A 19,035-nucleotide genomic window follows, 5' to 3' on the forward strand; every position below is an offset into this window, starting at 1 on the left:
ACAACTACTGGGTGTCGAAGCTGGACACGTGGCCTGAACTCGCGCTGTATGCCCTGGAGGTGCTTGCTTGTCCTGCGGCTAGCGTCTTGTCAGAGAGGGTGTTTAGTGCGGCTGGGGGAATCATCACAGATAAGCGTACCCGTCTGTCAACCGACAGTGCCGACAGGCTTACACTCATCAAGATGAACAAAGCCTGGATTTCCCCAGACTTCTCTTCTCCACCAGCGGACAGCAGCGATACCTAAGCAATACGTAGGCTGCACCCGCGGATGGAAGCATCGTTCTCTATCACCATCAAAAACGGGGACCTTTTTGCTTCATCAATCTGTGTATTCTATTCATCCTCCTTCTCCTGCTCCTCCTCCTGAAACCTCACGTAATCACGCCGAACGGGCAATTTTTCTTAGGCCCACAAGGCTCAGTCATATAATTTTTGTAAACAATTTTTATACGTTTCAATGCTCATTAAAGCGTTGAAACTTGCACCTGAACCAATTTTTATTTTAACTGGGCTGCCTCCAGGCCAGTTACCAATTAAGCCACATTAACCAAAGTGATTAATGGGTTTCACCTGCCCTCTTGGTTGGGCATGGCCAATTTTTCTGGGGTACATTAGTACTGTTGGTACACCAATTTTTTGGGGCCCTCGCCTACAGTGTAATCCAATTAATTTTTTGCCTACCTGCATTAAAGCTGACGTTACATCAGCTGTGATGGGCACTGCAATGGGATATATTTATGTTCCGCCGGTGGCTTCCTGGCACCCACCCATGCTGTGGGTCCACAGGGAGTTGTAACTGCATGTGTCCACTTCTAAAGAACCCCAGTCTGACTGGGGCATGCAGTGTGGGCCGAAGCCCACCTGCATTTAATCGGACGTTACCTCAGCTGTGATGGGCACTGCAATGGGATACATTTATGTACAGCCGGTGGGTTCCAGGGAGCCACCCATGCTGTGGGTGCACACGGAATTCCCATTGCGGAGTTGTACCTGCCTGTGACTATTTATAAAAAACCGCGGTCTGACTGGGGCATGCAGACAGCTTGACAGAATGAATAGTGTGTGGCACATAGGTTCCCCATTGCTATGCCCACGTGTGCAGCTCCTGATGGCGGTGGCACAGGATTATATTTCTCATTGCTTCTGTACAGCATTGTGGGCTATCGCCCCGCCCCTTTTAAAGAGGGTTGCTGCCTAGCCGTGCCAACCCTCTGCAGTGTGTGCCTGCGGTTCCTCCTCATGGCAGACGCACTTATAAATAGACATGAGGGTGCTGTGGCATGAGTGCAGCTGAAAGCTGCGCAGGGACACTTTGGTGTGCGCTGTGGACACTGGGTCGTGCGGGGGGGGTTAGGCAGCATGTAACCCAGGAGAAGTGGCAGCGGAGTGTCATGCAGGCAGTGATTGTGCTTTGTTGGAGGTAGTGTGGTGCTTAGCTAAGGTATGCATTGCTAATGAGGGCTTTTCAGAAGTAAAAGTTGTTGGGAGGGGGGGGGGGCACTCTTGCCGCTATTGTGGCTTAATAGTGGGACCTGGGAACTTGAGATGCAGCCCAACATGTAGCCCCTCGCTTGCCCTATCCGTTGCTGTGTCTTTCGCATCACTTTCTTGAATTGCCCAGATTTTCACAATTGAAAACCTTAGCGAGCATCGGCGATATACAAAAATGCTCGGGTCGCCCATTGACTTCAATAGGGTTCGTTACTCGAAACGAACCCTCGAGCATCGCGATAATTTCTTCCCGAGTAACGAGCACCCGAGCATTTTGGTGCTCGCTCATCTCTAATGGTTACATATCCTTAGGATGGATTCATGTACAGACACACATAGAAGCGTCAGCTTTCTGCTTGTATTCGGCTTATCTTGCCTGTCCATTCTTTGATTTGACCGCTGGTCATTAAGTGTCTGTCTCCTTCTTTCACCTTCCAATTATCACTTTTTGGTTTAGGTTCCCATTGCCACCTTCCAGTCGTCTTTGCTTGAGTATAATTGTCCCACTTATACATGCTGTGTCGAGATTGCCACCTCAGCGTCATCCTTCTTTTTCCATCTGATGATCATCAATCTTATGTGGCTTTAATTATCCCATCTTAGATGCCTCCGTGTAGTTTTCCTCACACTTCTGGTGATCCTGAGCCTCACATTTTGATTTTCTGCTCATCTGTGGATATTTTGTCTGCATACTCTTGAAGCACCTCTCCGGGAAAATAGTAAGACAGAAAAAGCCCATAAGGATACGTTTTTAGATTTCAATTAACTCTCACTATATGGAGAACACAATTTCTTCCTCACCATATTATTATATTTTGGGGAAGAGATTTTTTTAAGAACTTAAGGCTGTGCGAAGAATAAATTACATGATCCATAGTGTAATCTGTTTCAATGCATTATAGATGTTTATCTAAGCTTTTCGATGCTTGTTAACACGAGGCTTTCAGCGGCAATCACCTGTTGCATGATATTAAGTGGGCTGTCTCATCAGGATTACCTCTCCCTAAAGGGACTTTCTGGGCAAAATGCTATTGATGACCTAGCCTGAGGATAGGTCATTAATAGGTGATTGGCTGGGGTCTCCCGCTTGGGACCCAGGCCGATCAGCTGATCAGGTGCTTGCTGTCGGTGCCACAACACAGGAGTAAGCAGTGGAAACAGATAGCTCCGACCCCTGTGTAGTGGATGTTACTGGTAATTGCAGGTGTAGCTGTCATTGTTTTCAATGAAAGCTGCACCTACAACTACCACTACACAGGGGTTGAAGCCATCTGCTTCCACTCCTTACCCCTGGGTGTTGTGGCGCTGACAGCGGATGCCCAATCAGCTGATCTCAGGATAGGCAATCAATAATATTTCACCCAGAAAACTCAAAGCACTCTAAAAACACAAGCCCACCCTCAACAATTAGCTGATCAATGTGGAAAAGGGTACTAAAACCCCTGTGAACCGATATTACTGGGGGAAGCTGCAACCAACACTTATGGTGTACAGTAAAAAATCTTTAAGACAACCACCCAAAATAGCAATAAAATGATCTTTTAGAGAGGTGGTCCTCCCAAAGAAAAGAGAAAATATAGAATGTGGGGCGTAGCTGTAGGGGGTGCAGAGGTAGCAGTCGCTACCAGGCCCTGGAGCATTAGTGGGCCCTAAGGCTCTTCTATCATATAAGAAAATACCAGTATTATAAATGGTACATGGATGGTTGGGGGCCATGTTCCAATTGTGCATTGGGGCCTCTTACATTTAGCCTCCGCCTAATCTTTTAAGATTCTACCAATGCCCCACCTGCTAGTGTTGTATCGGTGGGCTTTTTAAGAGACCCAACGATGCAGAGCAAAGTTGTAGAAGGGCCCCATGCTGAACTTTTGCATGCAGGCCCAGGTGCCTTTAGTTACACCTCTGTATGGAATATGAGAGAACTAGAAATCAGTCAGATAAAATGTAGTTAGATCGGGTGATCTTCTTGAAGAAGTGGTCTTTTGAAGAAGTTTCACAGAATTCTCGCAAGGACCGTTAGAATTTGTGCTTAAAAAAGGGGCAATGTTGCACTATGCACATCTGATGTTTAAGTCAGACCCCTAAATGTCACTCCTTGTTTATTGGCTAAATATAAACAATAAAAGTCTTTTGGGAACATTCTTTCCTGGATAGTTCTGGTTACAACAACAATAGAACCCTTAGAAGCGCAGAGATCTCTCCGTTTTTCACATTTCATTCCTGCTGTTCTTTCACCCACACCTGTCCAGGTGTTGGGTCTTTAAAATCTCTAGCTGCACTCCAATGATTGGATGTCCAATGGGTTGTAAGGCACTCAGAAACACTACAGTGGAAGGGGATTCCAGTGCCTGCTGGGAAAGACCCCAATCAGGGCTGTTCCCGCAGGCACCAGGTATGTTCCCCCCCTTACTTCTCACCCATGTGCTTGTAATCATGTGCACACCTATTCACCCATTCCTATTGGCATTGTCCCAAACCATACACTAAGAATTCCCATTTAGTGATTTTAAGGGGAGCTGTCACATTGAACATGCAGTGCATTCTGAAGTAAATATGATGTAGAGCAGGAGGAACCGAGCAGATTGATATATAGTTTTGTGGGGAAAGATTCAGTATAACTTGTATTTTATTGATTTAACTTGCTGATCATTCTGAGCTGAACAGTCCAATGGGCGGTGCTCTATATAGAATCAGCCGTCAATCCCTGATAGCTCCGCCTATTGGACTGCTCAGCTCAGAATGATCAGAGATCTAAATGAATAAAATACAAGTTCTACTGAATCTTTCCCCATAAAACTATATATCAATCTGCTCAGCTCCTCCTGCACTATAATATGATGTCCACGGATTGGACAGCATGTTCCAGCTGCCAGGTTTCCTTGAAATACTGAACCCTAAAAAGTAAGCGGTGTTCTCCACTCCTGCTAATAGAAAGAGTACCCTCTCTCTATGAAATCTATGTATCTTAATAGGGATAATAAACAACATTTTTGTGAAAACCCCATTAAACCTAGAAGCCAACAAAATTATTTATGTGACCATATAAAGTATAAAAATGACTCTTGAGAGATAGGATCCACAGACTTCTATAAGTGCCATACTGCAATGTGGAGCTATGCTACGGATTTTCAGTGCGGATTTCACCTCTTCAAGTGAAGCTGTGAAATCAGTATCAAAATCTGCATGTTACATATGGATTTTGGCACAGATTGTCTTAAGAAGTGAGTATTTTTACAGTACGCCTTGCCTTTTATATATGAAGATATTGGTTCATATGACACATAGAGGTCACTCTCTAAGGATTTTACAAAGACTGCATCATTGGAGTTGGAATGGGGGCTATTGCTGAAGAAAGACACAGAGAAGGCTAATGAACTACGGCAGGTGCTACATCCAGTGGTTATAGGACCCCACTTTAACCTCTTATGGACGAAGAGCTGTAAATATATGGCACTTGGCCTTGGACTTTAATCCCAGCCAACAGTAAAAATATGGTGTGGGATTAAAGCTTCTGCCCATGCAATCTAGCAGGAGCAGGTTGGGTACTCAGCCTTCAGAGTCAGCCTCTTACATTTAGCCTCCGCCTAATCTTTTAAGATTCTACCAATGCCCCACCTGCTAGTGTTGTATCGGTGGGCTTTTTAAGAGACCCAACGATGCAGAGCAAAGTTGTAGAAGGGCCCCATGCTGAACTTTTGCATGCAGGCCCAGGTGCCTTTAGTTACACCTCTGTATGGAATATGAGAGAACTAGAAATCAGTCAGATAAAATGTAGTTAGATCGGGTGATCTTCTTGAAGAAGTGGTCTTTTGAAGAAGTTTCACAGAATTCTCGCAAGGACCGTTAGAATTTGTGCTTAAAAAAGGGGCAATGTTGCACTATGCACATCTGATGTTTAAGTCAGACCCCTAAATGTCACTCCTTGTTTATTGGCTAAATATAAACAATAAAAGTCTTTTGGGAACATTCTTTCCTGGATAGTTCTGGTTACAACAACAATAGAACCCTTAGAAGCGCAGAGATCTCTCCGTTTTTCACATTTCATTCCTGCTGTTCTTTCACCCACACCTGTCCAGGTGTTGGGTCTTTAAAATCTCTAGCTGCACTCCAATGATTGGATGTAAGGCACTCAGAAACACTACAGTGGAAGGGGATTCCAGTGCCTGCTGGGAAAGACCCCAATCAGGGCTGTTCCCGCAGGCACCAGGTATGTTCCCCCCCTTACTTCTCACCCATGTGCTTGTAATCATGTGCACACCTATTCACCCATTCCTATTGGCATTGTCCCAAACCATACACTAAGAATTCCCATTTAGTGATTTTAAGGGGAGCTGTCACATTGAACATGCAGTGCATTCTGAAGTAAATATGATGTAGAGCAGGAGGAACCGAGCAGATTGATATATAGTTTTGTGGGGAAAGATTCAGTATAACTTGTATTTTATTGATTTAACTTGCTGATCATTCTGAGCTGAACAGTCCAATGGGCGGTGCTCTATATAGAATCAGCCGTCAATCCCTGATAGCTCCGCCTATTGGACTGCTCAGCTCAGAATGATCAGAGATCTAAATGAATAAAATACAAGTTCTACTGAATCTTTCCCCATAAAACTATATATCAATCTGCTCAGCTCCTCCTGCACTATAATATGATGTCCACGGATTGGACAGCATGTTCCAGCTGCCAGGTTTCCTTGAAATACTGAACCCTAAAAAGTAAGCGGTGTTCTCCACTCCTGCTAATAGAAAGAGTACCCTCTCTCTATGAAATCTATGTATCTTAATAGGGATAATAAACAACATTTTTGTGAAAACCCCATTAAACCTAGAAGCCAACAAAATTATTTATGTGACCATATAAAGTATAAAAATGACTCTTGAGAGATAGGATCCACAGACTTCTATAAGTGCCATACTGCAATGTGGAGCTATGCTACGGATTTTCAGTGCGGATTTCACCTCTTCAAGTGAAGCTGTGAAATCAGTATCAAAATCTGCATGTTACATATGGATTTTGGCACAGATTGTCTTAAGAAGTGAGTATTTTTACAGTACGCCTTGCCTTTTATATTTGAAGATATTGGTTCATATGACACATAGAGGTCACTCTCTAAGGATTTTACAAAGACTGCATCATTGGAGTTGGAATGGGGGCTATTGCTGAAGAAAGACACAGAGAAGGCTAATGAACTACGGCAGGTGCTACATCCAGTGGTTATAGGACCCCACTTTAACCTCTTATGGACGAAGAGCTGTAAATATATGGCACTTGGCCTTGGACTTTAATCCCAGCCAACAGTAAAAATATGGTGTGGGATTAAAGCTTCTGCCCATGCAATCTAGCAGGAGCAGGTTGGGTACTCAGCCTTCAGAGTCAGCCGAGGACCTGGAGGAGAAGTCAGTACTGCGGTATGTAGAAAATAGAGGAAGTGGCACTGCTGCTGTCTGTTCGCTGTTAACACCCTGTTCTATATTTTTTCCTGTTTTCTGTTGTCTAAACCTTGGGTGTGTCTTATAGTCTAGTATATAGAAAAAATAAGAAAACAACTCACCGCCCACGTCAACCTACACCATTGCCATAGCGACCAAGACTATACAAATTATATATCAAAACATAATGGGGAATCCATTCCCATACTTTATTTTAGTGTTAATATACAAATTTTAAAAATAAAGAACTATAAAGAAAATATTTGTATGGAATTGCATCTCATCACTTTCACTTTAATGGAGCTGAGGGGAGGAACAACCTGTGGATGGGTGTTGTGCTGTTTCTAGAAGAAAGCAGCCATGTTCTGTACGTTCCTTCTTTGGTGGTCTGCAGCAGAAATACCAAGAACCTTCTTCATTTTAGCGACATTCTCCGTATTAAAAACAGTTACTGGGAAAGTCTTCCAGATTGTGGTTTTCCTTCCTAGTTTCTTGAAGGAAAAATCTGTTTAGCCTGTAAATTTACATTGTGATGCCGGTTATGTTATAAAATACATTCCGGTTACATTTTCTTATTATTTGGTGTTTATTCCAGAATGGCAAGTAAACAAACTATTTTTTTATTCACCAATTTTGCATATTCCAAAGAAGCAGCATGTTTTATGTTGAAATGTTATGGAAATGAATTGCTGCCTCTTACAAGGATCTGTCATACGCCTTACATAATTGATAAAAATGAAAAGACAATCTTGCCTAAATGTTATCTTGCAATTTATATATTTGCATACATAGCCTTGGTGTTTACAGTGTTTGACTGAATATGAGGAATGGCTAGCATTTGACAATAACTACACAATATGCGGCTTATGCAACATCTAGTAGAGCTGTGTTACAGTGCACTAATATACAGCTTTTTCTCCCATACTGCCTACATAAGTGAATTGAATACTAACTCTTAGTGGTGTCTGCATTTTTATGCTTTAGGGTATGCATGTGTGCTGTCATGTGGACCTTCTTAACTCAATGTAGGGATGCTTTCCACTTGTACAGTAGCAAAAAAAAAAGTAAATGAGCCCTTTGGAATTACTTGTTTTCAACATTGACTACTAATAAAATGCAGCCTGATTATTATCTAAATCATTATTATAAACTAATAACACAAATGGGTCATATCTATTGAGTAAACATCCACAGTGCAGGGAAAAAAAGTAAATGTATCTCTTAAATAATGACCTCTCCAATAGGTAATTGGCAAAAGGCATTTCAATGAAAATGACAAGATTGAAAGTGTGGAATTTATAGGTGCTTTGCCCATTAAATAAAGGCACACAAAGTCTGGTTACTGATAAATCTGTTCTTCTCAAAAAAGATTGGTTAGAGTTAACCATGCCCCAGTGCAAAGAATTTGCAAAGACTTCAAAAGACCTGTGACAGAGATACATGAAGCTAGTAAAGGCTACAGAGCATTGCTAAAGACTTGGGTGAATCTCTCCGGATTAAAAAAAAATATGGAAGCACTATAACGCACAATTAAATTAATCTCTACATCCCTCAAACTTGCCCTAATAGATGGTTTAGTGAAAGCCCTGAAAAGAAACATGTGGTTAAGCACAAATGGCCAGTCACTAGAAAAGCCGTAATATGGCCTTATAGACTTGTCTGGGGAAAGGACAAAATGAGATACATATAGTTAGGGTCTGAATGTATCACCATCTAGCCATGGCAGCATGGATTCTACCACAGACTACCCATCAATCCTGCATCTAGTTATTTCATATTTTTTCTTGTAGAGTATTGAAATAAGAGTTACATTTTACACTTGCTTTGGTTTAAAGCTAAAAATAAATTTACATCATGCTTGTGTTGCACTGTTAGTGTAGATACCAGGAAAATGTCCTAAATGTATGTGCTTATGTGGCCATAGGCTATAGAAGGCAAACATATGCCAAAATATTGCCCTTTTGGCTTGGGTTTGGAGGGGGTAAATCAGGCTCTCACAGCTCCAACTTTATTCAAAAGCATAGTAAACTGCACTTTGTAATATCACTTTATACAATAAAAGTATACATTTTTTATGATAGCAGTCTAGTGGTGTGATGTTTAGCCTAGCTTGGTAGGTTATGTTGTTTGGGGGTTTTTTTGCCTTCCTCTGGATCACCATTGCAGAGGGTAATAGGCTAAACTGGATGGGCACAACATAGAAAATATAGTAGTCATGGACACAACAAAGAAAATATGAAAGTTATTATATCAAAAGGCAATTTTAAATCCCAATGTCACAGAAGTATTTGGGAGTACAAATTTATAACAACCTTTAACACTGTCAGAGCCAAAATGAACCATGGAGGAAGTTTCCTGCATCAGTGGAAAATATGATAAATCTGGAGCACAGATAACATGCTGGCCTGGTGACCCCCTAACACAAATTCAGAGACCACAAACCTGTCCCATTCCTATCAGTGGACTAATTAAGTATTTACTTATATGCTCATTCTGTTCTGGTATTGTTTTAAATGCAAATTAATCACAACATGTCTGTGCCTTGTCATATATATATATATATATATATATATATATTCTGATCTATTCCATTTAAGCCTGAGAAAGAACCCTGCGTAGGTTTGAAAGCTTGCTGTAACATCATGTATTTTTGTTAGCCATTAAAAGGTATCATACCTACAAGATGACCTGGCTTTTCTTACTGCGAACAATCACATTTTTTTCAGCTTAAAATACAATGTTACATCATGTATTACCCCTACATTCAATATACTGTATGCTCTGAGAAAGCTCAAGTCTCATACGCCAAATGTATGTTTAAGGCCCCACTAAATGCTAAAAGATTGTTTTTAGTTAGAGACACCGGCGCTTTCATAATTGAAACTTCCCTGTATGGAAATTAAACCTTTGACTCCAGAGTACAGCATAAATCATGTGAACATGGGAATCAGTTTCAGTGTAAATCCACATTAGAATGGGAAAATTGAGCAATCGGAGCGGCTTTGATGAAGGCCTGCTCATCAGTGTTAGACTAACTAGTGCCAGGATTTCAAAAACTACTAAACTTGGGAGGTTTTTCCCATATAACAGTGTCCAGTGTATATCGCAAATGGTGTGATTGAGGAAAAACATTGAAACGGTGAGAGACAATCCTGTAGACGTAAACAAATCGTTGACAAAAGGGATCCGAGGGGGATGTCAAGAATGTTTCAGAAGAACAGGGAGTGCACAGTCAAGTAAATTTCAGCCAAATACAACACTGCTCCAGCATGCCTGAATGCACAACTTGTTGTTCGTTAGCACGGTTGGGTTATAATAGCAGTTTGAGTGCCATTGCTGTCTCAGAGAAACAGAAAGGCAAAACTCCAGTGGGCAAAAGAGCAGAAAAAGTGGATCACTGAGCAGCAGAAAAACATCGTCTGCTCAGAGGAATCCAAATTTCTGTTGCACCATACTGATGGGAGGTCAGAATTTGGCACAAGCAGCATGAATCAATGAACCCTTCCTGGCCCTGGCAGACTGATGGAGCTGGAGTAATAGTGTGGGTGTCATGAGTTGGAGTATGTTAGCACAAGGCTCATGATACGATGCAGCATATAGGGTAACAAAGTGTAAAAGTATTCAAGAACACAGTAATAAAAGTAAATAATTGGATACCAATGAGATAAACCCTTCTTGTCAGCTGTTCAGAGCATTCGGTACCCAACTGTAAGAAGCTTCCTGCCTGCATGGGCCAATATTCCTGCAGAACAGATTCAAGACCTAGTGACATCTATGCCATGATGAATTGCTGTGGTTCCGAAGGCCGAAGGAGGTATCTAATGAGCTACTAGATGGGGGTTCCTAATAAACTGGACATTCAGTGTATGTTAGTAAACCTTTTCTAAACTTGCATAGGCAGGCATAGTACGCTGTGCTTTTCTATTTAAAGGGATTCCAGGAGCCCATGGTTGACATATGGCATTGTATGCCAATATAGTGTTATCTGTTAAAGCCTTGCATTGGGGGTATACGTTGAGAAATGTCTTTATACTTTTGACTGAAGGCTTAATTATGAGCTATGAACTTCTTTATCCCAATCACTGATGGTAGAGCGGAGTGTAGTGAAAAACGTGATGCCATGTGCCCAAAAGCCCCCCATCTGTGCAGCTTGCAAATGAATTGAGTGTTGACTGTAAATTGTTCATGGCACACGGTTTGAACCATGTGGCCATAACCCCCTAGCATTCACATTAAAACTGGAAAAACCCTCCTAAAAATGTCACTTTTTGTTGTAGATTTAGAATTTATGCCTCATATAAAATATATTTGGCGCAGAACTCAGTCACCTTAAGTGTGTTTATCTTAGTGACATAACTAAATTTAGCCTTAAGAACCAGTAAATCATTTCCTGTTTTGTGTTCCAGCAGTCATTACTTTTTTATTTTTTCATCTATATAGCTGTATGAGATCTTGTATTTTGCAGGATGAGTACTAGATTTTATAGTTACCAATTTCGGGTACATATAATGTATTAAATAACTTTTATTAATTTTTTTGCTGCGGGTAATGGGAAAAAAATCTATTTCACCATTGCTTTTTGGGACCTATTTTCATGGCATTCACCATGTGGTATAAATATTATGTTAACTCCACTCCATGGGCCGTTATGATTATGACAACACCAAATTTACAGAGGTTTTATTATGTTTTACTACTTTTGTACAAAATAAACACTTTTTATTTTACAGGAAAAAAAACTTTGGGGGGCACCACATTCCAAGCTGAGAGCATTTTTATTTTTTTCATCTATATAGGCTTGTAATTTTTGTAGGATGACTTATAGTTGGTACTATTGGTACTGTTTTGAAGTTTATTCGACTTTTTGATTACTTTTTATTGCTATTTTGGGGAAGCCAGATTTAAAAAAAAGAGGCAATTTTGGCTTTTTCTTAAAGGAATTTACCATGCAGAATAAATACTGTAATATTTTCCTGTACAAGTTGCGAAGGATGTGATGATACCAATAATTTGTATTTTTTTCAATATTTAATGCATTACGTGAAGGGGAAAAAACTTTTTAAAACCCCTTTTCTGTAAAAACGTTTAGATGCACAATGACTGCGGCATCTGTTTGGTTAAATGGCACAGAGAAGTGATTAGGTGAACAAGTGCTCATCCTTTTATTCCTTTTCTGGGAGAAAAAAAAGAACCCCCAAGTGTGACTATCAGAGAGCAAACATGTTCTCTGATTGATAAAGGGCGAGAGGTGCTAACATGAACAAAATTAATGTTACCCCATCACAGAGACAGGGAGACAGATGGCGAATCACAGTTTTTTCTGTTTTGTCTTCTCGCCCCTCATTGTCATCCCTCTGCACATAGACATGACAGCTGTAAATTCAGTATTCCCGACCCAACTTCATTCTGACTGCTGTATCTCCAGTTCTATCAGTGCTATGGACACAAAAGATTATAGGCATTAAGATTACATCAGAAGCATGGTGGTCGCACTGATAAAACTGGAGCTACAGCCGTCTGAAGTAGAACGAGCGCTGCTTGTTCAAAACTGTAATTTCCTTTTCCTGCAGAACGAGCTCTGTTCATGGTAATGGGTCTAAATCAACAATCAGCTAACACTCAATTAATTTGTAAACTGCATTGACTTTTGGGTTTGCCTCCATTGCAGCCTCTATGTGTGACCCTACCTTTACATGCACGCCAATAAACAGTAAGAAGGTGCTAACTATTTTTAAGGTTCCCTTCACTATTGTACTCTAGTGCAGCTGCACAGATTGCACATATGTTATGTCTATGGTGTGTATTTATTACTTAGGGCAACTGCAGACATAGCAAAGATCATGGGGTCACGTTCTGCCATCCAGGGCATTTGTTTCACTCTTCACACTCATTACATGACTTTTGGGACAATTCCCCACCTCAAATCCTGCACAGGATTCTTCACCCACTAGCAAAGGGGACAAGTGGCCAATTAGAATTGGGTCTCCTCTCTCCAAAGACCCCATAGCAGCCGGTGGTCTGCTTTTATGGTACAAACAAATATTCTTGGCTCATAAATATTTATCTTGTCTTCTTGCTCAATAAACTACAAGGTACTGAAAAAAAGTAAGGAAACAGTTCAGAAATTGAATATTGCTGGTTGAATGCATAAGTCATTACCCTGAATCTTTACTGCTCCTTACATCTTCATCTTATCTTTTATTGTGCCTGCGTTGTATTAGAAACAAATCAAGCTAAAATCTGTGTGAATGGGTTTTTCTAATAAGCTCTGTGATTCTGGAGATCTACATGAAAAGGGTAGAGCTTGGAAAGGATTTACTGGAATCACTTTATGGGTTTTGGCAGGTTATTTAAAACATGGGGTCTTATAATAAATAGGTGGTAAGCCTTAGAAGGATGCTTTTTACTAATTAAAATCTAGAATGAATTATAGGCTTTTATCTCGTTTGCTTTATCAGCCTGTATGATTTTTATGCTATTTTTATACATGATTATGAGGACCACCTCCTTGCATTCAGAAAGTGACTCATTGACTTTTATGGGTGAGTGTTGGGCGTGCTCTGTGCCATGTATAGCTAGGGGGTGAGCTGTCCCCATCATCTATTGTCAATGGTGGATCCTGTGCTATACGCCTCCATCCTTACACTACCGCTCATTCATTTTCATACACCACCCAAATTGTCAATTTTTTGGAAAAGAACAGAAAAAGGTAGTTTGTGATAAATATGGGTTTATTTAGGCAAATAACTAAATTCTGAGATCACTACTAAAGATAGATATTTGGATGAAAGAAAAATGTAGACTTTTATTGACCAGCTATACGTGTTTTTATGGTGGTCACTTAAAGGCTTTAGGCTAGGTTGTCATAAAAATATGGGAACCTAATCTGATCCCTCCATAGGGGTGCCTTGTTGGAAAAAATAGGGCTTGACTGTCTACTGGCAGTTGGGCTCCTGCTCTAATGGCTAGAAGCAAATAGACCTCTGGTCCCAACTGTTTAACCTCTTACATGCTGAGATCAATAGCGAACTCTGCATGTAAGCTGGTTACAGGGGGAGGGGGCCTCCCTGTCATCTATCAGCACCAATGGGGTACCAATGGGTTCCCATGGCAACAGAAAGCCTGATTAAGGTTGAAAATGTACACTACACTGCACTATATAAGTAGTACAGTGTAACATACCAACGATCAAACAACCGCATTTTCAAGCCCCCTTGAAGGGCAAAAAATATGTGTCAAAAAAGTTAAACAAAGTTAAATTGAAAAAAAAAAAGAAAAAAAATATTTTCAACAAACCCGCATTATTATGAAAAAAAAACATATTACATATCGCTACGCTTGTAATGACCCGTACTATAGAAATATTTTGCCAGTTATTCCACGTGGTAGACAGTGTAAAAAAAAAGAAAAAAGAAAAACAATGCCAGAATTGCTATTTTTCGTTCATCCACCTCCCAAAGAAGCAATAACAAGCAATCAAAAAGTCACTTGTAGCCTAAAATGGTACAAATGGAAACTACAGCTCACCTCTCAATAAACAAGGCCTCCTACAGCTCATTTGGTGAAAAAAATAAATGGGTTGTAGAAAGGGGCGATGCAAATACATTTTGTTTATATAAACATGCTTTTTATTGGGCCAAAGTAATACAAAATAAAAGATTTGATATTGCCATAATTGTATTGGCAAGACCAAATGGTAGGCTCTGTAAAAAAAAAAAACTAAAGAAATTGCTGCTTTTTGTTTATTATTTGTCATGCAGAAAAACACAATAAAAATGATTAAAAAGTTGCATTTACACCAAAATGTTACTAATGGAAACTACAACTCATCCTGCAAAAATCAATGCCTCACACAGCTATGGGGGTGGAAAAATAAAACTGTTCTGGGTCTTGGAGAGCGACGATGCAAATACAATTATTTATTTTTTTAAGTGTTTTTATTGTGGAAAAGGAGTAACACATTAATAAAAACTATATAAATTTGATCGCTGTAATTGTATTGACCCACAGAATAAAGGTAACATTTCATTTTTACTGCATGGTGCACGCTGTAATGGAAAAACTAATTTAAAAAAAGTCAGAATTTTTGTTTTTTTGCATCCCCCCAAATATGAATAAAAGCTTAACAATACATTAGATGTACCCCAAAGTGGCACCATTAAAACATACAACTTGCCCAGCATAAAACTACGCCTCATATTGGCTACGTTGATGAAAAAATACAAAATGTTACTGCTCTTCAAACGTAAAAGTATAAAAACAAAAAAAATTGCCTGCTCATTAAAGGGGTTTCTGGGCACAAGTGATCTACAAAATGTATTTTGCGTGCTGTTGCAATTTTTGGTTTCTGGTTCTACTGTATGTTGCAGCCATGGTTTAACGTGCACCTATACATTTCTATTGGGATATATTTCCATTGGGTAGTGCTGACCATTTTTATACAAAAGGGGAAGTGTCAGCTTAATGCAAAAACAACTGCAATACGGGTATTTCGGGTGTTTTTTAAAATGAAGTTAGTGACATGGAATAAATAGCATAGCTATAAATGGTGCAGATGTTGCACTGGCATGCAGGTCTCAGTGACCATAGGAGTCCTAAAGATCTTCTGTGGCACAGGAGAACAGCAGTATTATAAAGACATAGAGGACATGTAGATGTGTGATAGTATTTTGCGGCCATTGCTAATTTAAGAACCCAGGGTCGGACTAGCCTGGTAGAGCACAATATATAATAATAGGCCCCAATGGTCCAGCAGATGACAATCCAATGTGAAGGTATTTTGGAGCCAGTCACTTCTTGCTAACATACCAGCTAGACAATGTGAAGTCAGTGTACATAATGCTACATGATTGTCACATGTCTTCAATGTCCTGATGTTCTTTCAATCAACTCCTACAATTGCCAAAAATATTTAGGAAAATTAACCTTTTGCTGATATTTAGAGCAACACTGTTGGGATCTTCGTAGGCGCTGTGTTAGGCTGGGTTCCCAGCCATGAATTGCATCCAACCAGTTGTTTCATGCCAGAGCCGAACATAACTGATACTATTTTGGTGCACATTTTGCACCAGTTCGGCGTCCATTGCTGGACAGAGAAGCGTTGCATGCAATGTTTTTCTGCCCAGTTCTGGAAGGCATCTTGGCATCCAAACTGATGTGCTGAATACAATGAACTGCTCCATAGAAAGCCATGGCATCAGTTCTGGCATCAGTTTCCATCTAGCGTTGCATGGAAAAAAGCCAGACGGCTCAGCATATGGGAAACCAGCCTTACATGGCATAGCCAAATGTGCAAAGTGATGGGGTGTTGTGACCAATTTTGCAGCACATGGGGGTTGGGTGGTACATCTGGGAGTACAGGCCGCTTTAGATAGAATTGTGGAACTTTATTCTTCCACTTAGTATGGTTCCAGTCACATGCCATGATTTCTGTTGAAAGTTGAAAGTGACTGATGGTATCTTCAAATTGAAATTGTACCTGACCCTATATATCTGGATGAGAGTACAAGTGCCATGTCTTACTTGTCTGATCGAGGGTCTCAATGTCATAGAGTGACTGAATCTGGTTGTCTGGGTGAACGGACATATAATAATCATCATCTTTACTTTTATAGCGCCAACATTTTTGCGCAGCACTTTACAGTTCAAAGCTCATATACCAGCTCATTGGGTGGGCATATGCCTCACATGCCTTATCTTGAGTATAAATGATGTATAAATGGCTTTGGTTGCAGGCATTTTTATGCGTGACTCTGGTTCTATGAGCTTGTGCATATACTGGGCTTTGGCTGTGGTCTATTTATTATTGGGCATGCCTTGAATAGCACCAAAAGGTGGAAAAGTGTATTTATCTCCATGATCAAGTGTTCCTTGAAACTTTTTCCACAATGCTGACAACTACAGACTATTAGAAGGTGGGCACTAGTACAGATCTTACTGTGATCCGCTACTTTGCTAGACTGCTACATACTGTTTAACAGCACACCACACTCATCACATTCAGACTATGCATTCAGACTGCTGTCCGACTGGCTGTTGCCTTTAATACTAATAAGAAGACAATGCAGGAAAAATACAAACAATCTGCTGTACAAAGAACACAGAGTCCTAATAATCAGTTAAAAGAAAGCAGACTTCTTAATTAATCTTGAAAAGACACAAACATAATAATAAGAATACTCCTGATGAAGCCATAGTGGAACGCACATTACACTCTGCACTTTGCTTTACAGTTAATTATTGTTTAGAACTTTCCTTCATATGCTTATGGTTGACTCGTTGCACTTCATTGTAATTCCAGTAGTTTATAGCTTGTTACTGAGACCAATAACTGTTACATCAATTTACAGGGAATTAAAGCATACCACACCTTTCAGATGCATTTACAGATGAAGCTGCCATGTGTGTACATGAAGAATAACACTATTTCTGGCCATCCTTGTATTCTATATTTATCACCAGTTTTCTCCTCTGCAGGCTGTATATCTAGTTGGCAGTTCTCTCTGAATTGGGGGGTGGGAACTGCTGCTATGATGGCTCCATATACTGTACACAGAGAAAAGAGCAGATTCTGCTCTCTAACTCTCTGTAACACGCACAGAGACATAATAGCAGCATGGAGAAACATTTCTAAAACAATACTGAGAAGTGTAGAAGTGATTCCAGTAGCTGTAACAGTACATCACTTGCTTATATCTGCAGCAGCACATTAGTGTGAGTCTCTGCTTCTGTGTCCCTCCTCCACCCTTCTCCATAGATTTCTATAGGCAGTATGAGACAGCACCTCCCTCCAATTTCTGTTCTCCGTCTCGGTGTCTTTGGTCCACAGAGGAACAGGTGAATCCCCTGGTGAGTCCTGAGCCAGAGTGGGCCCCAGCCCACCACCCTCCTCATAAACATGAGCTGCATACAGGGTCTGCACATATTATGTGAATGGAAGTCTACCTATTCCTGTCTGCTACATTATATACTTCTGTGAAAACACAGCCACCTTTCTATTCAAGTACACAGAGAATGCAGCGGTGAGGAATTTGGGAACAGGGATAAGGTAATATTTGCATGTAGCTGTACAAAATGAATTTTACTGGTGGGCCCTGGGCACTCCAGTCTGACACTGGTTACTAGAGATGGACTTCACATGACAACAGGCAGTGGACAGCAAATTTGAAGGAAGGGAGACCCCTAGTGGCCAACACCGTAGAGTAATTTAACCGCACAAAATTATCTAGGTAAATAAAGTGATTTACACTTTTGCAAGTTATCACATTGGCTGTCGCATAACTACAAGTTGTTTGACAAGTCAGTAACCATTTAAATATTTCCTGCACAATTGTGATTGTAATCTCTGGTTATTTCTATTATGCATAGTTTAAAGATTAATGAAAAATGGTATTCATAGTTAAATCCAGCCCATAATTATAAACACTTTAATATTTTTAGCATTTACACTTATTAAAAGAGATGTTTTTAGCCTCACACAATCAGGATAATATTAGAATAGCGCCACCTGATGTTTCTATTGCAGAGCCTTTCTGGGTTCATTGCACCTCGGTAAATGTTTCATGGACACACCTACTCAGTCTTGCTTCCTTGCAGTGGAAGAGGAGAGAAGAAAGACTGGCAGGTGGAACAATTAGTAAGGTGGACACAGAATAGAGACAGCAGGTGGCGCCATTCTAATATCAGTCCTAGAATATCAGGGGATACAAACATGTTTTTAAAATGTGTAAATACAAAAAATGTTTATAATTATGGGCCAGATTTAACTCTAAACAATATTTTTGTGAGACAACCACTTTAACCCCTTAGTGATCGCCCTATTTGTTTTTACGTCCTGCTGTTGCAGGACATGTATGGAGAGAGACCGTGCAGCTAGCTTCCTCCATACACTGCGAGTGCCGGCTGTTTATTAAAGCTGACACCTGCAGGCAACAGCTCCAAGGAGCCACATAGCTCAGTGTGACTGTTAAGCCTTTAAATCCCCAAATGATGTTCGGGGGTCCCGTACAACCCCAGACGATGAGATCGCAGGGAGCCATGCAAGTGTCAAGCCTGCCGGGGGCCTGCTGAAAGACCGCTGGGCTGTTATGGCAGAATGCCTATCAAGCCATCCC

At 40.6% G+C, this 19,035-nt stretch overlaps 1 protein-coding gene across 3 annotated transcripts in view; it reads left to right on the plus strand.

The window, feature by feature from the left end:
* LDB2 (LIM domain binding 2) overlaps positions 1–19,035 on the plus strand; it is a 346,526-nt gene that overhangs the window by 276,497 nt on the left and 50,994 nt on the right. The gene's annotated exons all lie outside the window — the stretch shown is intronic.

Source organism: Eleutherodactylus coqui, chromosome 7 (assembly GCF_035609145.1).
Source record: "Eleutherodactylus coqui strain aEleCoq1 chromosome 7, aEleCoq1.hap1, whole genome shotgun sequence".
NCBI classification, from domain to species: Eukaryota; Metazoa; Chordata; class Amphibia; order Anura; family Eleutherodactylidae; genus Eleutherodactylus; species Eleutherodactylus coqui.